Below are 23,320 nucleotides of genomic sequence, written 5' to 3' on the forward strand. Positions count from 1 at the left end.
TTGCCAAAACTGCAGCTTCTTCCTCTGCCAAGCTCTGTGACAGTCATGCACCGTGAGCACACAAATCCAGCATGTTCAGTGTTGAGCTTACCAGCAAAATACCTGAAGTTTTGTGCTGCCCGTAATTCACAATTAACTGGAAAATTCTTATTTATATGAAATTTTTGTATAACTTGTTCCCAGGTGGAGAGAAAGAACAGGAGTGGATGACAACTGCTCTTATCTCAGAAACAGCAAAATTTCTGTGTCCTCTCCTATGCATTTATCTGAGAGCATTTAATTCCTCCATACTCTCCACCTAGGTGGATTTTCACAAATTAGGTAAGTAAATTTTATTCTAGAACAGTTTATAATATTCTCTTTTCCCCTCCCACTCCTCAAAATATTTCAGGAAAAAAATATTTGAGACAAATCAACGCATTCTTGACCTACATCTCTGTCTTGTGAATGAAGCCCTGTTTTTCTGTAAAAGGAGATAAAGCTTTGCACTGAAGTGAACAAATTTGTTATTTTAATGAACTGTAAACAGTGGGGCTTATATGATTTAAAAAAAAAAAAGTATCTGTATATGTTTGGTGGTTTTTTCGTGGTTTTTTTGTTTGGTTTTGGTTTGGTTTTTTGTGTGGTTTTTTGGTTGGTTGGTTTGGTTTTTGTTTTGTTTCGTTTTTTTTTAAATTGTCTATAGGCTTCCTCCTGTATGTATGCTTCTTTTGAAAGCTCTACTTCTGTTCTTCCTGCCTTCTTGCTGCTCTGCATCACCCACTTGAAACAATCTGCTGCCACATCAGCCACAAAGCAGCTGCTGCAGTTTCCTGTGTTCAGAGAAGCAAAGCAGGAGACTGGCAAAGGCAAACTTGAAACTGATGTGAGGAAAAACTTCTTACTAAATTAATAGATTAAATAAATATTTAGTGGTGGTGACTTCTGTAACCATGCCAAAGCTTGACTGGGTTTGAGCACAACTGGATGACCCAGGATATGTTTTTCCATTTCTATTTACTGCACATATACATAAAATCCAAATGGTTTCTTTACACAGACAACCCATGGGTTATATGCAAGGTACTGCACATAAGAAATACCACATTCTAACTAAAATTAGGAAAAAAACAACTAAGTAGCCTGATCTTTAAACACACAATAATCAACAATTACCATGATTTTAGACTAATTTGTTCAATGCACACAATACTATGCATTATCAGAAGGAAACCACAAATTAGAGAGTGTCCAATGTGGCAGCTCTCAAGTTCCTTAGCCATGGCTTTTTCCCTTTCTAAATCAACACATTCAGCGCAAAATCTTAATGTGAACAGAGACACAGGAGATAATGTTTGGATTAAGAGCACAAAAATAACTGGGGGTCTGTGGCAACTGAGATCACAGTTATGAGGTGGCAAAACAGAACAGAAAGTCCTATCGCTGTATAAATCTGTTGTGTGACGGGGTTATGAATTTATGTGGTCAGAAAAGACCTGTGACTTGAATGTGCTTTCCAGAGAGGCATCAAGGGACTGCAAGCTGTGCTAGAAAAGCAGACTCTGTTCCAACCTGATGCAAAAACCCAAGCAAATTCCCTTAACTCCTCAATTTTCTGGTGTCACACAGACAAACCAGGATGTAGTGATGCTTTCTTGGGACACAGAGAACTAAAAACACAGTTTGCTACACCATATACACAACAACCTGCACACTACACACCAATACCTACCTAAAGCTGTTCCTATGGACATGTCTTGCCTCCTTACAATAAAACCAAAGAGAGTCAAGATCCTTCAGTGACCTGTTCAGCCACACAGAGCACAGCCAACAGCCAGCCTAGTTCAGAGCCACCTGCACACTGATGGGCAAAGGGCAAGAGGTGAATGCTCTGTTTTGACACTGTGGATTCAACACTTCTCAAGAAGTATAAGGACTGGGCATTGTTTCCTTTAAAACACGGGCTAATAAAAATCCAACTGAGCTCTCTGTACAAGAATTTTGATTAACAGGTATCTGATCCATTAGAGCACAGCCTGCACACAGACACCCAGTCCCTCCTGTTTGTTCCTCAGGCTGCATGCATTAGTGCAAAAGCACTTCAAAGGGCACCAGATATTTAGACAGGCCAGTGACTCTGAGCCATCATTACACTGGAAGCACAGTCAGGCCCAGAAATCAACTCATGCTCCGATAGAGACTTATTTGATCTTAATATAACAGCAAAAATCAGTAAGGAAGGCTTGTATCTACAGTCCTGTTCATGTATCAACCTGATGCCAAACAGCTCTGCTTTGACTGCCACACACACTGATTTGTCTGCCCAGCCTAGATGTCCCTTTTGCTTTTATTTCCAACAAGAAATAACTGAATGCACTCACCAACCCTAACAGACTGTGTGTGTGGCTGTTCCCTTCCCAAGCAGCCAGTATTCCTAAGCTGACTTTTCAAGTGACAGCCAACAACATAAAATCACCTGACACAACAGCATTCCCAGGAGGGCAAGAACAGACTGGACGTGGACTGGAAGAGACCCATTAGAGGTTACCAGACAAATCACAACAGCCTTGGTTGAGCTGAAAACAGAGGCTGAGAAACCACTGAATCAGTTTTGTGGTGAGAATAAATGCCACAGACTACCAGCTGTTTGGGAATGGCAGTGTCCCAAACATGCCACAGAGCAGGAGGATGACTCCACATTTGCCTCGGGACAAAACAAAACATGTTATGGAAAATGAGAGTTGTAGGCCTGTGAAAACTACTCTAGAAAAAACCATACACAAACTAGATAAAATGTTGGCTAAACCCACTCAGCTATTAACAGCACTATATTTAATTCTTTTAGTAACATCCACCACTCCCAGCCCCCTCAAAACTACACAGCAAAAAAAAAAAAAAAACCGCTAAACCCCCCCAAAAAACCCCCACAAGTCCCAACTTCAGATGTTACAGCACAAAGAGTAACAAGTACAAAAACCTTCCCCTCTTTTTTGAAATGCTTTGCAATTACTTTCAATATGCCATTATGTAACTCATGGAACACATTCAATCTGTGGATACTAAATATCTGGCTCACTCCTGAGGACAACAAATGGCTCCTCTGCAACAGGAGAGCTTTGCTACCAGGGAACAGTCACAACATCTGCTCAAATCTGAGAAGCCAAAAAACCTGCAACTAAGTCTTGCTCTGCCAATATCTACTAGTAAGAGGATGTGTAACAAGAACTCAGAGGCTCAGTTATCAGTCTTAAGCAGCTCTCACAGCAGACGGATGATGTTCACAGGCTTGAAGCCAGTGGCCTCCAAACTTGTGCAGTTTTCCTCTCCCTCTGACACATTGCTTCTTCATCTGCTTGCCTGAGAGGAGACAGGAGTGTGCTGTGAGCACTCTGACAGGACTGTGAGTATTGGAATTCTGCAGTGCGACCAACCTATGGCACAGCAGACAGGGATCTGCTGCTCCAGGGCAGAACACCACATGATACTGCCCTGAGGTTTCCTTCCTTAGTGCATGGCTGTCAGCTGGAGCAGCTCTGGCTGCTGCTTCCATGAGGATACTACAAAGGCATTACCAGAAAGGAGAAAAAAAGGCAGAAAGGAGAAGGAGAGGAGAAGGAGAGGAGAAGGAGAGGAGAAGGAGAGGAGAAGGAGAGGAGAAGGAGAGGAGAAGGAGAGGAGAAGGAGAGGAGAAGGAGAGGAGAAGGAGAGGAGAAGGAGAGGAGAAGGAGAGGAGAAGGAGAGGAGAAGGAGAGGAGAAGGAGAGGAGAAGGAGAGGAGAAGGAGAGGAGAAGGAGAGGAGAAGGAGAGGAGAAGGAGAGGAGAAGGAGAGGAGAAGGAGAGGAGAAGGAGAGGAGAAGGAGAGGAGAAGGAGAGGAGAAGGAGAGGAGAAGGAGAGGAGAAGGAGAGGAGAAGGAGAGGAGAAGGAGAGGAGAAGGAGAGGAGAAGGAGAGGAGAAGGAGAGGAGAAGGAGAGGAGAAGGAGAGGAGAAGGAGAGGAGAAGGAGAGGAGAAGGAGAGGAGAAGGAGAGGAGAAGGAGAGGAGAAGGAGAGGAGAAGGAGAGGAGAAGGAGAGGAGAAGGAGAGGAGAAGGAGAGGAGAAGGAGAGGAGAAGGAGAGGAGAAGGAGAGGAGAAGGAGAGGAAGAAAGGAGAGGAAGAAAAGGGAGGAAGAAAAGGGAGGAAGAAAAGGGAGGAAGAAAAGGGAGGAAGAAAAGGGAGGAAGAAAAGGGAGGAAGAAAAGGGAGGAAGAAAAGGGAGGAAGAAAAGGGAGGAAGAAAAGGGAGGAAGAAAAGGGAGGAAGAAAAGGGAGGAAGAAAAGGGAGGAAGAAAAGGGAGGAAGAAAAGGGAGGAAGAAAAGGGAGGAAGAAAAGGGGAAGAAAAGGGGAAGAAAAGGGGAAGAAAAGGGGAAGAAAAGGGGAAGAAAAGGGGAAGAAAAGGGGAAGAAAAGGGGAAGAAAAGGGGAAGAAAAGGGGAAGAAAAGGGGAAGAAAAGGGGAAGAAAAGGGGAAAAAAAGGGGAAAAAAAGGGGAAAAAAAGGGGAAAAAAAGGGGAAAAAAAGGGGAAAAAAAGGGGAAAAAAAGGGGAAAAAAAGGGGAAAAAAAGGGGAAAAAAAGGGGAAAAAAAGGGGAAAAAAAGGGGAAAAAAAGGGGAAAAAAAGGGGAAAAAAAGGGGAAAAAAAGGGGAAAAAAAGGGGAAAAAAAGGGGAAAAAAAGGGGAAAAAAAGGGGAAAAAAAGGGGAAAAAAAGGGGAAAAAAAGGGGAAAAAAAGGGGAAAAAAAGGGGAAAAAAAGGGGAAAAAAAGGGGAAAAAAAGGGGAAAAAAAGGGGAAAAAAAGGGGAAAAAAAGGGGAAAAAAAGGGGAAAAAAAGGGGAAAAAAAGGGGAAAAAAAGGGGAAAAAAAGGGGAAAAAAAGGGGAAAAAAAGGGGAAAAAAAGGGGAAAAAAAGGGGAAAAAAAGGGGAAAAAAAGGGGAAAAAAAGGGGAAAAAAAGGGGAAAAAAAGGGGAAAAAAAGGGGAAAAAAAGGGGAAAAAAAGGGGAAAAAAAGGGGAAAAAAAGGGGAAAAAAAGGGGAAAAAAAGGGGAAAAAAAGGGGAAAAAAAGGGGAAAAAAAGGGGAAAAAAAGGGGAAAAAAAGGGGAAAAAAAGGGGAAAAAAAGGGGAAAAAAAGGGGAAAAAAAGGAGAAAAAAAGGAGAAAAAAAGGAGAAAAAAAGGAGAAAAAAAGGAGAAAAAAAGGAGAAAAAAAGGAGAAAAAAAGGAGAAAAAAAGGAGAAAAAAAGGAGAAAAAAAGGAGAAAAACCTGGGATCTTCCAAAGACAGCCACAACCTGCCCAGCCTGTTTCCAAGGAAAGTACCTGTGCATCGTTAGGATAACAGTCAACTACTTTAGCACAGTGAAAGAAAATTAAACAGATATCCATGTAAGTAAAATCTTCAGACAAAGATATTTCCCTAGAAATTCCACCTTTTATTTGGTGTTTAATTATTGCCTTCCTATACCTGTTCCCCAGTGATGCATTAAACACCATTAAACATCCATCTTCACAAAAATACAGTAACATGTCCCTGGATTGCTGTCTTTCCTTTTAAGTGTGAGATGTTTTCTTTTGCCAGCTTCAGGCTTCAATTTTGTAAGCAAACTTCCCAACTGAGAACCTCAGAATAGTGATCTGAAATGTCTTCAGTTTGTCTTTCCCAACTAAATTTTGTTCCTTTATCTTGCAGATTTGAATCTTTCATCCTTATCTCTAGTTCAAATAGGTGTTATGTGTGTATTTCAGATACTACATAAGCTCTACAGGAAGGTATGCAAAAGAATCTCAGTTTAAAATTATTATTTTTTCAAACATCTGCCAACATTCCAGCAGACACAGTCTGGGAAGCATTCTGAGTTTTCCTCATTAGAGTGGTAGAACACAAGAACACATATTTTGGGAGAGACAAACTATAGAAATCTTAAGTACCTAAGGATGTGAAAGACCTGTAGATACTTTGGCACTGCAGAAAGAAAAAAAAAATGAGAAAGTAGGAAAAGTGGCTTTGTCACACTAACAGAGGAAATAAAGGCATTATTATGACACAGAACAGGAGACAAGGCAGGAAATGAGAGTATGAGAAGTGAGGATAAGTTTCTATCCTGTATAAGAACAGAGAACTACCCAAAGGAGACAGGATGGAACATTTAAGGCAACAGCAGCAATGTTTTGAAGGTTTGAGTTTTTTAACCCTTTTTGTTTATTGACTAAATTCAGACCATGACACACCGGGGAAGTATAATTCCCTATTTATTCTAAGACCGGCCAGAAGTTTACCTTCAGGTACTTCAGCTTTTTGTGTATGAAACAATCCCCCAAGCAATTCTATGGAAAAAAATACTTTAGATTTCCTTCAGCTTTTTTACTTTGTAAATACTAGCACAAGACCTAGAAAGCTGGTGTCAAAAAAGCCTGTCCTTTGCTGTCTTCTACTCTGCAGGAATCTGCAGCTCTGTCCTTAGTCAGGATGCTGTGCTGGAAACAAACATTTTGCCATCTCTGCAGTATTTGCTGGAAGACTTAACAAATCAACTACAGATTTTTAGTTTGTTTTCTGCCACTACAACAGAAGTTATTCTTCTGCTAAGGAGCTCTAAATCCACTGGGTCCTGGAAAACTCTGAACAGTCTGCTTGTCTTCAAGCCAAACATGGCACAAAGCTCTAAAGTGGGCAGAGTTACATGGAGAATTGCTGTGTGGTTGCATATTTGACCCAGGGGAGACCCCAGAACCAGCAATACAATTCCAGGACAACACCATATATGACAATTGTTGCACTACCCTACCCAAGAACTACAGTGAATCAAAAATGCCTTTAACTATGGTTAACTGAGTTAACTTACGTTGCTTGCTTGCGTAAGAACTTTATCTTTTTACTCAAAAAAATGCAACGTGGAATCTTAAGGGAAAAAGCTTCCTACTAAAATACCTACTTAAAAATAGCTCCTTTCTGAAATGTCTTAGAATAGCAATTAGACCTCTTTTAAAACTTTCTGAAGTATGACAGAAGCTTTTTTAAATTTTCCTTCCCTTAATTTTCAAGAGACATTTTGGACAAAACAAAGCAACAAGTCTCAAGTCTCATTCTCCTTTGCAGCCATCAGAACAGTGGTGTAGAACATTCTGAGGAGTGCTTGATTCTCAAATTGCTTCTACTAATAGTGCCAAACACAAATGGAAACCAGTTACTATTATAGTGTGGTAAAAACTCCAAGTACTTCTCTCTCATTTTATTTTAGCCAAATGAAGGGGTTTTGTTGCATGGTACCTGAAGAGTTCAAATGCATCCCCAACAGCTCCAGGGGGAGGACAGCATGCAGTTAAAATTGTAAGCACTGCCATAATAATTTCTGTGTAGTGCATCAACTTGGAATAAGGCAAGGCATGATTTCCTCTGGCTCTTGGCAGAGTATGACTGCTGGGTTGTCCATGAGGACCATAATAAAAATGTCAGAGAGTCTAATTCCATAACATCTAAACTTTCCAAGCCACTAGAGGCAGAAGAAAAACAGTATGATAGATGTGCCTCAGTTTTCCTAAGCAGCTAAGAAAATACAGCTATGTCTATCTAAATTAATTAAATCTAAATAACCATTAGATTAGATAGTACAGGAGGTTTCAACTTCAGGAAAAGCTGAATCCAGAAAGAATAAAGAGGAATACTCTGATCCCTCCACCAAAACAAATAAATCCATAAGCAAACACATTTACTTTGACTTCCTAAACTATAAATGTCTTTATAAGTACTGAGGAAGAATTAGCTTCTGTTAAGGCAGAACTAAAGTTCCTCCTAAGCAGACAAATCTACAATCTTTTAATGACCATTTTCTTCTTCATGTCAAAAACTTCCATTTTGGAAAGGGCTGAGATCTAAAGAACTTTTATTGTTTTTTCAGGTAAAAACAAGTGGGCTGCTATTCCTCATCACACAACACAAATACAGACCTGTCCCAGCAGAGTTTTCCTTGGAGCTTCCCTCCAGGAAAACAACAGGATCACCCTAAAGGAGGGGCAGGGCAGTAAGAACAAAATGAACACTACAGTGCTCTCTATTGACAGGGCATTTCAACAGTCTAAAGGCATTTTTGTCTTCAACATGGTCCACATGACAGAAGTCAATACAAAAGTACAAGTTCCTCACTCCTGAAATTGTCAGTGTTCACAAGACACTCCCAAGACACTACTTGACAGAACAAAAAGTGTCCTATCTTCTTTGACAAAGTGTGGCATATGGATCCAAGAAGCCACCCTGAGTCAAAATCCTTATTCAAAAACTTTTCTGGCTAAAGATGGCAGCTACCGGAACTGTGGGGAACAAAATCAAGTGCTCTTCCACACGCTGATTGATTCCTCATCACAAAGCAAAACCAACAACTCCTCAGTTATTTTCTGTACCAGACCAAAACCAAAATGCCATCAGTTTTATTTTAGGTAACTCTGTGGAGTTAATTTATGGAGTTAAACATCATAAGAGGCATTTAACAATGGGCTGCCTACAATTTTACATTCCATTATGTTCAAGACAAGACCCAATCATCTTTCATTTGGACATCTTTCTACATTCACATTAACACATATTAATTCAACTTCATCCTGCTCTTTAGATGAGAAATCATGGCTCTTGCACCAAACTGAAGTGTTCTGTTTCATGACTTATTTTCAGCAACTACAAACTTGATGACTATTTCACTATTTAAACAAACTGATTGTTTAAGCAACCCAAATCTATTGATTCTGCACCTGTGTGTTGAAATTGGCAGAATCCCATGAGTCTGAAAAACTAGGTCCAAGCACAGATGAGTCTATCTCAAAAGACAAACTCTCCAAACAAAAAACACAAAATATACTGATCAGTATTCTGCCTTTCCTGCTTTCTGTATGGTCCTAATGGAGAAGCAAAGGAGCAGGAAGGACAAAGTATAAAGAACCAGTCATTTAGGGAAGCTTTGCAACACCCACAATGCATGGATACCAATGCCCTCAAACTGGTACTTCCAAGCAGAGGTCAATCACCTGTTCCCTAAAAATCATTTGAAAATGAAGGTGTTCCTGGATTTCTTACTCCAACTCTAGGTCTTTCCACTCTGAGTAACATACTGAGAGACAGGATAACCTGAACTTTAAAGCCAGATCTGATTTTCATTCTGATATAGACACGACTAAATCCTTTCCAATGTATTGATGAAAACTGTAGCAAATGCCTGACAGTAGAAAAAGTGTTTCCTCAGGACAATATTAAACCTCAGCTCTCCCCAACTACCTGCAGACTAAAGCCCACCTTAAGTATTTCTGCCATAGCTGAGGTGATTCATCACTTAAGTAACATAAGAGCTACTTAACACAGCATTTACAGGTCAACTGTCCTCCAAAGAGGAATGAAACTCTTCAGGTGCAGTTATGGACTGTGATATCTACTCTTTTGGTTCTCCTCTGACAGGCAGCAAATCATTCCCACTTGCTAAACCAGAAAAATAGTAACTTCATCAGAAAAGAGCTTTTTATTGGGCTGTCAAGGTGACTTGGTCTAGCACACAGTCAAATTATCAAGAGAACCAAGCATAATCAAAGGACACAGGAATACTCAGTTGGAAACTGAACAGAGATGAAGGGGGAATTGTTTTAGCTGTCTCATGAAACTACACCCATACTGGACTTCAGGCATTAAGAAAACTGCACCAGAACATCCTTGTATTTGGCTCCAAGCAAGAATTTTCACACTAGACAATATTCCTGTTCCACTGTGCACAACCAAATTTGTCTCTGCCCAGAGAGATATGTTCCACTAATACTAACTTTTAGGGTTTCATGTACTACAGAGTACTTGAGAACTGTTCTGCTCAATAAATTAGTGTGGAGACATGAATTTCCACTTTGTAGTTAGTTCTCTTTCTAGAATTATCACATTACAGATGAGGCTCAAGAAGCCTCCTGACTCAGTACAGTCCTAAGTTGTTAACACTCACAACCCCCTTAGCAGCACAAAGGCAGGAAACTGCCAAGAGTTCAAGGTTCAGGGAACACTGCTCACTCCAGTGGAAAACAACTGCTTTCATCACTGAAATTAAACCAACTTCTCTCTAACCCTTTGGAAGGAAGCTGCAACACACAACTGAGGGATACAAAGCGTAGTTGTTTCATACCTGCAGCTACGTACCTCCCTCTAGATGTTCCAGTCTTCACTCTAAAAGATAAGGGAAAATGAGACATTGAGTACTCCAGAGACTTAAAATCATGTAATAACAATCATTACAACAGTAACTCCATCTTATAAAATGCATATTTCTAGTAATAGAGCTCATTAGGAGGTGGTACCTCATTAGACTGAAAAAAATAAAGCTGCATATTCAAAAAATACAGAGGATAAATGAAAGAGTACCAAAGAAAGGACTACAAATACAACAAGGCTAAAAACTGAAATCTTGTAGCTTCCTAGTAACAGTCAGTGGACTTATCCTACCCTACCTGTCTGGCTTTTTGGCTCTCACCAGCACCCACAATCCTACAGTCCTATACTACATTATTCTGACAGCAGCAGCATTAAAAAATGACAGCAAGGCTGCAGATGATGGGAACTCTACTATAAGATAAAATAAATTAAAATGCAGGAAAAGCTCCCAATTAAGAAACACTGAGAACTAACAACACAAGATTAAAATGTTATTTCTACTTCTTAAGCAAATCAAAGAGGAACCATACAGACTTTCTCTATAAGTAGGGGATGCTACTCTGATTCAGAGTTCTCTTTCTGCACATTCAGTAACTGACCCACAACACAAGCTAGTATATATATTTAAATACAAACTTTGGATTTTTTAGAGATTTTTTTTTCTTCTCTGCTTTTGCTTTTTATTTATTTGGTTGGTTTTTTTTATAAAAAAATTTATTCTTCTCCAAAGAAACCAGGACTTGGACACCTCAGATCAAGGCACATGAGAGCTGGCATGTGTGTGTAGCACAGCAGTTTCTGTATCTCACTGACATGAGATGCTGACTAACAGCTGTTACCATAGTTACATGAGTGTCAGTTCTTAGTGGGGACAGCAAAACACTTAATAGGTAAAAATATCACAGCTTCTGCAAAGATTTTCTTTAAATTGCCCCTCTGACTGAAACACTGCCTGTGAGTACAGATGTCACTTCCAAGCTCTTCTGTACAAAGCTGAGAGGAACAATGACACCACCTGACAATTCCATGTTGAAAAACATAGAACTGCAGCTGGAAATGAAAATAAGTGGTTCTAACCAGTGGGTATGAGCCCAATATACCTGGTGACACTGATTTAATCCTTAGAGGGAACACCCAGGATATCTGGAACAGCACACCTGACCATTGAATGGATTCTAATCAGTCAGGTTACTCCCAGTCAGCACTTGTCCAGATCAGTTAATTCTGATTTCTCACTACACTTTCCAGATGTCAAGATTTCCACTGACAATTGAAGAGGCTACCAGGTAACCCAGACCACACAGCTGAACCTCAAGTACACCCTGGTGTCAGTCTCTCACATAAATCAACACTCAGACTGTGGATTTCTCCGTATTTCAGTACCAACAGTAAACCTGGCTATTTAAAAAGAGCTATTTCTCTGGATGAAAAAACAGGAGGGAGATAATGATGCATCACTTGGGTGAAGGAAAAAGTGCACAAGATTACTCAGCTTATGAATGGAGAAGCCCATAAACATCAGATTTATTACTGTACAGTTTATGTTACAATCCACAGAAAGCGTCACTTTCTAGCAAAAGTTTCCTATGAGAGAGACAACAGAGGGAAGGAACACCAAACCCCAGTAGTGCCAAAACCTCACTAAGAAGCAGACATACTTTTTTATCTGAAAAATATCCATTTTTCAGTCTTTACACCACCTTAGGGCTTAGAAGAGTTGAATTCTACTACTAACAATGTGGCAGAACAGCACTGGACAAATCACTTTATGTTCCCAAGAGTTTCTACTTGTACATTATCTTACTTGGTTTCTTTTTGAAAAGGTATTTTGAAACACATGAGAGCATATTTAATAGGAGTTAGAGAGTATCATCACCTGGCACCAGCTGCAAACTGGAACAACTGAAAACCTAGTAAGCAACTTCATAAAAGAAAAAAAAAAAAAAACTGTTTCCACAAAAATGTTTGTTAATAAAACCTAAAGGATCTCACCAACAGCTCGCTCTGTCCTTCCAGATTATGGCATTAAGGAATTCAAAATATCTCAAGAACTGCAAATACAGAAGTTATGCACCAGCACACTATTTTATTCATGTCTTGAATGAGGATCCAAAATATTCAGAAAATACACATTTGCATTAAGTTTGTATTATTGTTTTATGGATATTGCACACACCACAGGAAGACCCACCAAATGTAGTAGAGTTTATATCTCCTTTTGGATAAAAGATTGACATGCAGTGATGAGAAACAATATTCTCATTTTAGCCACTAAACCTGAACCTCATCAGCCTGCTCCATCTCAGCCACAAAATTCTAATAGCAAGACTTTCACTTACCTATCATTAAAGGCAACTGTCACAGTTTGGACATCAAGGTAAAAATATTTCAATGGGAAACGTGCAGTATATAAACAGAGTTTGCTGGCTCTGTGCTAAAATGCTTCTTTTATAATGGTATCATGGCACTTACTTCCTTCTTTCAATTGCACAAAAGAGAATAGACTCAAATCCAAACAGAGAAAATGGATTGCAATTGTTACCACAAAGATTCTCCAATACAATCAGTATTTTGTACGTTTACACCTGATATACTAAAAGAAGACAGTGCCTATGACTATTTCCAGCACCTACAGGGAAGATAATTTTAAGGTGTCCCCATTTTGGAAAATCAGAATTGAACTGGATACAAAATTCCGAGCAGACCTGAAATTCTGCATTTGCATTATTTGTATTTATATTTTATTTCAAAGAAGCACAGCTAAGAAAAACTGATTTACTTTTAACCTTCTATGCGTCTCTCACTTGACTTACATTAGACAAATACTTGCCATGAAAGCTACTGTGCAGAACCTGCCATTGCCATGCCTGAAAGCCAAAGAATAAAAATGTGCTTTTTTTTTTTCTGTCACATGCACACGGTCAAATCCATTGCAAAAGCAAATGGATACAAGTCTCAAATTACATTTATTTACATCTGCAAAGACCTGGAGTCAATGTTCTATTTTAATTAATTACTATTAATTCAAATCACTTAAAACAGCAAATGACTTTCATTAATACTGCAAGAGATTTACTATTGGGTGTGTAGAGCTGAAGCTTTTAAAAAAATTTTCATACTGTTTCTTTTTCTTCAGAGGCTAACACTGGTGTTGCCGTGGGAACGTTAACTTAGGAATGTCCTGACTTTTGTTCAAAACCCTGTATGAAATAAAATCTAACTATTTCACTGCAAATAGTTATTCCTAAGCTTCTACTCAAGCACCGAGTTTCTCATTTGTCATCATTTGCAGTGTTATTTGCATATACTTTGGTTTCTTTTTTGCCCTATTGACTCTTCAGTATTTTTATACAGTATCTGAAGTGTACAAACCAGTGTAAATAATATAGGAAAAAAATTACATCCTAATAACTACTGAAAACACACCAATGCATAAACACCTGCAGCACCTTGAGACATTCTTTTTGTCTGAATGCCATTCATAAATTCACACTTTAGGTGAACTTTTCTGTCTGAAGAAACCTAACTTCCACCCTCATTTACAAGCCTCAAAGGGCCACTAATAGTATGTTGTTCCTCCCTGCCACCAGCTACCTTCAGGGGTAGAACAGAGTGGGAAGGATCACTTTGCCAAGAACCAGAGAGACCTAAAAACTTGCTTGTAGTTCTATACAGGTATTTGCAGGTATTTTGCACTTCTCCATCCTTTCTTTCCATTTTCTTTTCTTGGAAAGCAGAGTATGACATCAGCTGCTTTCCACTGCTAGTAGGAGGAGCCTCCAGAAATTTCATGACAAAAACAAGTGCTTAAATTCAGTTTTGGCTGCACAAGGACTCAAAATAGACATAAAATCATCTTCCGTATCTTGCTGGATTGTCAGGATTTTCTATACCTCATATCTAGATTCTGGAGATTTCTTCTTGACTCAAAACATCACATGAAACAGTCTACGTGGTATATTGTCTTCTCTCTCTCTCTCTCTCCTCATCAGGAAAGTTCACTCATTTCTTCCCAAACAAAGAGCAGGTTTCTCTGTACAGCAGCAGCAAACACAGCATCTATCAAGTACATGTTATGACAACTGTAGAACCTCCCTGTCTAAAACCTAATGATGTGTGCTGCAGGAGGTAACACATGCAAGCCCTTCTTACTTCATTCTTTTCTGTTGCATTAGTAGAAAAGACTGGATATAAGCTCTCCATAAATGTTTGACAGAAACAGGATGGAAATATAAAGGAATAGATTGAGATATTCCTACTTTTAGGCATCCAATTCAAGCCAATGCTCTTTCCAAAAGAATGGAGCACAACTCTTTCTTCCCCACCTCTGTGTGCAGGCCTGAAAAGAGAAATGATGCAGGCATGATTTCGTCTATTAATAACAGGAAAATTATAATTTTAACTCGGATATGTGCCCTGGTTCAATCCACTGCACAACCACACAGATGCTCTTGGCAGCACCAAGGAAAGGGAAAACACCTGGAAGAGGGAGCAACACCAGCACGTGCTCATCCCAATGATTCATGGAATGACATCACCAGGTTTAGGTGCTGAATTTCACATAATTAATTATCTGCTGATTAAATCTCTTTAAAGGCCCCAAGATAAATTAGGTCTCCACTACTTCTATTAGGAAAACATTAGGAAAACTTCCATTCAAGTCCATCCATCCTTGGAAGGATGTTGTTCCATACAATCACCTTCACTGTCTCAGCTGTCACCAGACTGCCTTCCATATTTAGGGATATGTCACTCCCTACCCTTGATTAGACTATGATTTAGCTTTCTAAAAATCACAAATAAATTCTTTTCAACTTTCACTTTTCATTTATTCTTCCTCAAGTTTCATATCTGTAACTGCTTTTCAGCAGCAGTTTAACTTGAGATTAACACATGAATTATTTCCCAATTCCCATCACCTTCCCACACATCCACCCTTAACCTAACTTTATTATTCAACTGCATGATTATGACATTTAAAACCTAAAAATATTCTTGTCACTAAGAATAAAAACAGTAAGGTAAGAAGAAAAAAAAATTGTTTTTCCCATCGAATTTCAAAACCTTCAAAGGATGTCAGACAAAAATTAACTTCAGACTTGTCTACCATCTTGATAAAACATTTTTTGTAAACAGGATAATAATGTAGTCAATCCAGCATGGATTACTGGATATTCTCCCTTTAACTCACAGAGTACATACAGCAAGTAGGCTTTCTTGTCCTTATACATCTAAATAACTTTATTTTGCTACATGGATCACTTGAACTCCTGGGCAGAGGCTGGGTAATAAGTTGACCTTTTTGTACTAGCAGGCAATAGGTGCAAGACAAATTCAGTACATATGCAGCTTGAAGCACCTGCTTTCCACCAGACACAATCAACAGGTTAGCTCTGAACAGTGTCACTTTCCTACAGATTTCCTTTAAGAAAATTCTTACAGAATGGAAGGCTTAAATTTCCTAGTGCCATTCTGCAGCCTGGCTTTCTCTTTAGTCTCCTCAATGCACATAGATTTCTTCTTCTGGTCATGCCCATAACATCTTTCACTGCATAGACAAACAGTAGTTTTTTAAACAAGCAATAGTGTGTACTTCCAAGAGGCCTTTGAAATTATATTCCTCCTACAAACACAAATTGAGCATGCTGCTAGAAAATACTTCAAACTAGAGGAATTGTTCAAGTCCAATAGCTGGCATCAGATAGTACCAAGTTTTGCTTTCAATTGGTATGGTAAAGTCAGAAACTGTTTAGATTATGTTTTTGCCACTATGCTCTGGCTGGTATAAATGAAAGAATATCACTGGGGTGTCAGGTAGTGGAAAAGTGGGAAGAAGGAGAAAGGTAGAGGGCTTTAACAGAATGCAAGAATTGGGAAACAGATCACTTAAGAAAAGAAGCTTAACATCCCAAAAGCTGCATATTCACAAAGAATTCCATAGGGTTTCCAGATGAAAATGGAACAAATACTGCAGCACTGTCCCCGTTAAACAGAGAATGAATGATCAGAAAACAGCAACACAACAAAGTTGCTCAACTTCAAATAGTTCAAGAATGAGATGTCCCTCTGTCACACACAGATGACACTCTCCTGGTTGCAGAGACTGTGATTTAGACACTGCAGGGCAGCAGAGATCCCCCAATTTGCCTCAAAAGTGTGCTTCTTCCAAATCTGAGACACGCAGAGCTTTCTCAAGATGGAATTTAGGAAAGAAAAATAATTCAGTCTGAGCTTATAGAACACAGTCCTCCAGAATGATTTCAGCAAGATGCTTGATTTCTGTTTCACAAGTGAAACAATGTTTTCCCCACTCAAATTACAGAAAATGGATGCAAATGGCCTAATGCCTATTTGCATAGATATTCAAAAGGCAACAGAATTTGCATGTGGACAGCATCCCCTAAAAGACAGAAGCAGCACCCTAAGACCTATTGCCCTCTTTCTCCCTCTCTAAAAACATATTGCCAATGTTAATGGTGCTGTCCCTATTTTGAGCACCTGTCTGTGACTCACAGAACAGACCAACAGCTCCCTGCACTGTCAGCAGCTCCCAGACTGCCTGTGCTGTTCCTTCACCTCATCTACTGCTTCAGAAAAGCATCTGTGAATGGCCACACCAGTGTGTGCAGGGCCTGAATACAATTCATACAAACATGTGGTCAGGAGTCCTAGTTCCAAGTTCCCAGCTCTTCCTAACAAGGTATTTCCCACAGCATAATCCCTCATCACCAGCTCCTGATTCCAAACTAGGCTGGCCAGGATCTAGTTCCTCATTAATCCCCCTTGCCTAACGAGCAAAGAGAGCAGTTAGTTCTCCCAGGATAAGATCTAGGTTTCTTTAATCTTCATGTCAGGCAGTGACAACATACCTCCTGTGGAAAGATATAGGTCCTAGCTAATCACTCCTCAAAGCAAGCAGATCATTGAAATCCTCACCCCAGAAGACAGCAGCTCTTTTGGAGGTTAAAACTTGCATCTTTCTGAAGCCACTGCCACCCACTACATGCTGCCTTCTCTCCTCCACTCCCAGTCCCTAGACTCCCAACTTCAATGAACTGCCGCATTTTACACAATAAAAATTTAAAAAAAAACCCAAACAGATCACCTTTCACTTTGAATGCCAGTCCTCCCCAGAGACAGACAGACAGATGGATGTAACAACAGAGATCGTAAGCCCTGGCTCTCAAAAGCTGAATGCACACAAGCCCAGCTAACCAGCACACTGCTGCTGTACAAATATAGAAAGCAGAAAGTCGAACAAACATTTCAGCAGAAGAGATTCTGCTCAGCTCTCTGAGAGGGAGGAGCAGGGAGCTGAAGCAGACAAACTGCTTTACCCATACATGGTCTCTGAAAGAGATCATTGCTATGCCAAGGTTCTTTATACACACATCCCCCCTCACTCACCGTCACACTGGGCAAGGGGAGGAAAGAGGGAAAGTACAGAAGCTTGGATTCATTTCAAAACTCCTTCAACTCCCTTTTGCTTGAGCCCACCTTAATAATGCAGCTATGTCCAATGCTCTTCAATGAAATGAGTCTGAGCAGCCACTGAATACAAGACAAAACATCTCCCTCCCAGGGAATCCCCACAACCACCAGCATTTTGAGTACTACTGACCTGACCAGGGTTTCCTTGTTGCTTTTGGATGCATACATCCATATACCAGGCTCTTGGTTTGACCTCCTGCCTGCCCCCTCCTCCCCAAATTGAATTACAGCACTCTTGTTAAACCCTTCTCCCTTTCTAGCTATTTTCCTAGAGCAGTAAGCATGACCTTTCTCCACTGGTTGATATAAACTACTATGGTGACCTCATATATCATCTCTGCTTTCCCAGTAATCCCTTCTGCCAATGTGTAAACACAAACTAAACTTTTTTCTGTGCATTCTTCTTAAAAACAGAAGAAATCCACTTCTATGCAGCACCTCCTCCTCTCCCTTCCTGGCACAGGAAGAAAGCAAAAGCAGTGTTAAGTAATATCCCAAATCCTTAAGTATTAAAAAACAAAACAAACAAACACCAAGCAAACAAATCACCTGACATAGTCCCTCATTTTCTCAGTACACCGTTATGGTAGTCTCCAAACTAAAACCTGTTGTGTTTATATACAAAATGGAATTATTTTACAGGAGAGATTCATTAGCCTGTGCTGCTGCCTGCTTCTTCTATTTGGTGTATCCTACATTTATCTGGTGATACAGAACTGCCTTACAGAAGTTACAATGAAAGTTCTCTCATGAAAATAAGTGAAAATTACAACTTGCAGCTATACTGGGAACACAGTAACCCAGTTCAGAACTATGAGAAGTGCACTAGTCAGGTAGTTCTATTAATGTGACTTGCAAGTAGGTATAGAAGTGCCAGTATTTAAACCAACAACCTCAATATTTTTCAAATTTATCACAACTGAGATAGCATTTTAGGCTCCTGCAAATTCAGGAAGACACCAGCATGCTCAGAATTAGATGTGTGCCTAAGCATATCCTGAATTATTTTCCTCACAAAAACCAATCAAGAATGTGTCTTTGTCCTGCTCCCCTGAGTGCAGTCATGATATGCTTAATTCACTTAGTTTTGAATTAAATGAAAAATACTTTAAAACCCAAATTCCCAAGCAAATTCTGCATCAGAAAACCAGGCGCACAGCAGCTTCCAGACTGTGGAATACAGACAGAACCATCCACAGCCAGTCCCAACAGTGATCATATTCTGCCACTGAATGCTCTATCCAAAAGGTAATACGAGTGGCTTTACTCCACAACTATAATGTTACTCTTACTTATCTTTTCCTAAGTAACCAAGCATATATAACAGATTTATAAGCAGTCAAAACTACTTTAGAGAAGTAAATATACAAGACTTTTTTTTTCCCCCCAAAGATTTTGCATACTTGTCATCTTCAATGGCAATATTGCTTCTAACATCACTTATGACTGTGCAAGGAATCTTCACTTTTTCATTCATAAACACTGTACAGTCAAAAAAAAATAATGGGCAGGAAAAAAAGAACACAAGAAGTACAATTCTTCACTAAGCTCACCTGTCATCAAGATGTGTTTTTTTTAATTTAGAAGTTAAATGGAAAGCCAGGAATTTTTGGAAATAGCAAGGAGGCACTGGTGAGTTGGCAAAAAGATTTGATGCTCTGCATCATCTCAAAGACTCATTACTTTTATGCTGTGTTGTGCCTACAGGAAATGCAAGTGCTAGATGGGACATTCTGTTTCCTGAAAGACCAAAAACCCCAAAAATGAAAAAAAGAAACCACACAACAAAAACACACCATGATAATTAAGGGTAATAAGCATACAAGTGACAGAGAAGACAGCCTATAGGCACTTGTGGCACAAAGCCCTCATGCACATACACCTGTCGCACAAAGTGTATCACCCAAACTAAAATTCCTTGACAGGAGTTGACAGCTACAGAAGATTCCTGTACAGCTACCTAGTTGCTCACTGTTTACCCTGAATTTACTTACCAACAATGCCCTTTCTTTTAAAATGCACAGAGCTCAGATACCTGAAACCTTTATGCTACAAAAGATGCCAGAAACAGATGCTGTCAAACAGGTAAGCCTGCACTATCACAGTTGAGATTTGTGAGCTGTTCACTCCTAGAGCAAATAATTTCCAGACTAATTTGCACCAGATCTTTAAAGCAGTTTACATTTTCTCCCCTGATCTACCAAAATTTCTTGCTTTAACATCATGTATATTTTAGCCTTGCAAGATGGAATCCCACAAGAGGTGTAAACAAGAACTTCAGTTGATGTTTGTGAAATTTGCTCGTGCAAATGTCAATGTTAGCACTCTCTCTTTTCACTGGTATGCCTTAAAAACAAGTGTCTTGGCAGGATAGTCTAAATCAGGTGAGGAAAGCAACAACAGAAAAGGTGGTATCTTGCATTTTTTCATGTAACACAAGGGTCTGTAATGACAGGAGGAAGGCCAATAAAACTACTGATTATTTTTCTCCAAGTAAGATACACTCTTTTGCTTTAAGAAACCTTGTGACAGGTTCAAAACCCAAGATTCAGTGAAGCACAGGCTTCGAGAGAAATACCCATTAGAAACTCTAGATAACTTTTCTCAATTTACAACTCCCATTCTAATAAACTCTTAAGTATTTTACAGTGGTTTGATTTATCCTGGTTTTGGGGTTTTTTTTTCCCCTAACAAATAACTGATCAATCACTGAAGGCAGTGATTAACTCTGCAGGTAGTCTTGGGGAACAGAAAACTAAAGGCCAAGAAGCAAAACTGAATATACCTAGACTGAGATCAAGCATTTAAGACATTCATGGCAACACTGACAATTAAGAATGCAGAAATATAAATCTGAGTCTGCTGGACTATTCCTGCTGTTTCTCATTGTGATTTCAAAACCTGGACTGTTGCTGAACAACAGTCTCTTCTTCAAGAGCCAGAAGAGTGGGTTCTTTTTTGGATACTAGACCTGGAGACTAATAATCAGGAAATCTCAAAACCAATGTTAATTTGTATCATTTCCCACCTAACCTAAAAAAGCACCAGAGAAAAAATTAGAGCAAGTCCTCTGAAGAGATTTGGGGCTGAAAAGCCAGAAGATAAACAGATGAAATTAAGAAACAGGGTAGCTGATAATCAATAATCACACTTGAGAAAAAGCTGCAAGAAACAGTTAAAGAAAACCCTGCTCGTAAAAAAGTTTCTTAATTAGTTGAGAGTGAAATCCAGGCACTATTTTACTTTACTCAATGCTAGTCTAAATATTTCAAGACCCACACAAATATTTCTCTTTCACAAAATTCAATCATTTCAGCACAATATTGTTAGCAATTTTTAAAGAAAAGTTACACAACTTTATAAAACTTCTCTTATGTCAGAGGGCCATAATTGGTTTTATCCAATGATTCTTCAATTGATGAAAAGGTTACTTGCAAGAGACCATGTGAAGTATGGATTTGTTATTGATGATATATAATTATTGCATATATACCTATGGTATAGCCACCTTCCTTGCTTTTCCCTTCAGAGAAACAGTGCCAGGCAATACAATTTCAGAATCCTTCCTCACAGAACAAACAGAACTTAAAGATAACTCCCCCTAATCATGTAATGATAATCTTTACAAATGCATCTAGTTTTGAAGGATTAGCAAAAGGGTGGATACATTAACAAGTACACACTACTACTGGGGAGTTCCTTACCATATCTCCCGTGGTTAAAGACAGCTAAAATTCCTCTCTTCATGTTTTAGTGCTCAGGATTTTATGAGAGTCACCTTTCAACCATCTCTTTTTCTAGGAATGCTGTGCTTCTGCATTTTTTTCAGGTCTCCTAAGCCTGTATCTATTATTTTGTTTCATAAACAAAAAGCAGATACATAAGGGCAAGCATGTAACTAAGGACCAGGGATCTCTAAGGTAACATTAGAAACCTTGACAGACAAATGTAAAGCACCCAAGAGTGATCATGGAAAAAGGGTGAACCCACTCCAGAGAACAGCATGCATTTTCCCAGCATAAATATCACCAGTAATTTTGACAGTGAGGGCAGGCTGCAAGAGAACAGTAAGAGCACAGCTTAACATATCATGTCACAGCTAAAGACACAAGCAGCATTTTTAAACATCTACCATAACAGTAGTATTTCTAACACAGCTGCCTCTTAAAAGACTCAGGTCCAGACACAGCTCCTCTCTCAGAACCACAGTATCTCTCACCTTATGCTGAGCTTCCAAGAGCGTGGCTGAGGGGAGGAAAAAAAGAAGGGGTGTGTGGTTTATTAAGAATATGCAATGCCAAGTCAGTGAAGTAAAATCTGATGAACTAGTCTATAGAAAAGCAAAAGAAAACAGCTAAAGGCACCCGGAGAATATTTAGCAACTATTGTAATCAACTAGTTCAAAGAGTAAGACTGGAAGGACAAACAGACACACACACACAGCTAAACTCAAGAGACTCAGAAGATCAGAACTCTTGAGGACTAGAAGCAAAGTGTATTTCAAGATGTAAATGCCCACCAAATATTTTTTTCTAAATCAAGTGTGCTTCCCATAACACACATCCAATTACCACAGCCAAGCAGTCCGATATGAGAGAGCTGTAGCATCTGAAAAATGCTCACCGACAACTTCAGGCAGAGGAGAATAACTGCGTGTTAGAGGTGAAACCGCCCGAGTTCCTCAGGCATGAAAAAGCGTTAAGGTTCCACACTTCATTATAATGCTGCCTCTCAACTTCCTATTCATGAGGAGTCCTATAAGAACCTCATGCTGTTAGCGACCTTTTTATTGCTTTTATCATTCGTTTCGTGTTCAGCCTCTCCTGCTTTTTTGTCGTCTTCCTCCTGCTCGGTCCCAGCAGCGCCCGTCACGCCTCCTCACACTCCCGACTGCGAATTCCTCACAGCGCCCGACTCCCCTTCCCCCGCTTGCGCGCCTCAGACGCCCGGGGCTCTGCTCTGCTCTGCTCTCCCCCCTCCTGTACCGGCAGACATTTCCCTACCCCGAATCACAGCCCCCTCCCGCACGCCGCCCTCACGGGATCAGCTCCCGGGGCCTCTCCGACCGCTCCCCCGCCGCAGGGGCCGCTCCGGGCTACCCGCAGCCCCTTCAACCCCAATGGCGCCGCCGCCCCGGGGCCGCGCTCGCACCCGCAGCGCCCCCTGCAGCGCCCGGAACCGCGGCGGCGCCCGAGGCTGTCAGCGCCCGGATCGGAGGCGACAACCAGCACCCGGTTGCGGAGCTGCCGCAGCCCCCGGGGTGACCGGCACAGGGCGGCGGCTCCCCCGGGGGGGCCCTCCCCAGCCCCTCAGCGCCTCTGAAGGGGGGCATGGGGGGAGAGGCGGGCGGGAGCGAGGCGCCCGCTGCGGAGGCTGCCGCGGCCCGGCGCGAGTGGCCTGAAGGCGAGAGCCGGGGGGAACGGGGGGTGGCAGAGGGAGAGCCGCTACCTGCGCAAGGAGGATCGCGTTCTCCGCGGGCTTCGCTCCGCGCCGTCCCTGCCCGGCCCGGGCTCCTCCTGGCGGCCGCCGCCCTCCCCTGCCCGCGGCTATCCACCCGCAGCCCGCTCCGCTCCGTGCGCCGCCCCAGGCCGGCTCCGCAAGATGGCGGCGCTTCCGGGAGAGACCACAGCGGCCCCGAGGTGGAGGGGCCGGGGCTGCGC

The 23,320-nt window shown here is 40.8% G+C and overlaps 1 protein-coding gene across 5 annotated transcripts in view; it reads right to left on the reverse strand.

Annotated features, from left to right (window-relative positions):
- The window catches only part of CELF1 (CUGBP Elav-like family member 1), a 55,054-nt gene extending 31,807 nt beyond the window's left edge, over positions 1-23,247 (reverse strand). For 2 of the 5 annotated variants that reach the window (XM_071744983.1, XM_071744978.1), the window contains exons 1-2: positions 23,109-23,247; positions 10,144-10,184 (exon numbers count right to left, since the gene is read on the reverse strand). The gene's annotated coding sequence lies outside the window, so the exon portion shown is untranslated. Of the gene's footprint in view, positions 1-3,065; positions 3,337-10,143; positions 10,185-23,108 lie in introns of all 5 variants that reach the window. The other 3 variants (XM_071744980.1, XM_071744981.1, XM_071744982.1) reach the window with 3 other exon arrangements.
- Between the last annotated feature and the right edge of the window lie 73 nt (positions 23,248-23,320).

The sequence above is a fragment of the Heliangelus exortis genome, chromosome 5 (assembly GCF_036169615.1).
Source record: "Heliangelus exortis chromosome 5, bHelExo1.hap1, whole genome shotgun sequence".
Lineage (NCBI taxonomy): Eukaryota > Metazoa > Chordata > Aves > Apodiformes > Trochilidae > Heliangelus > Heliangelus exortis.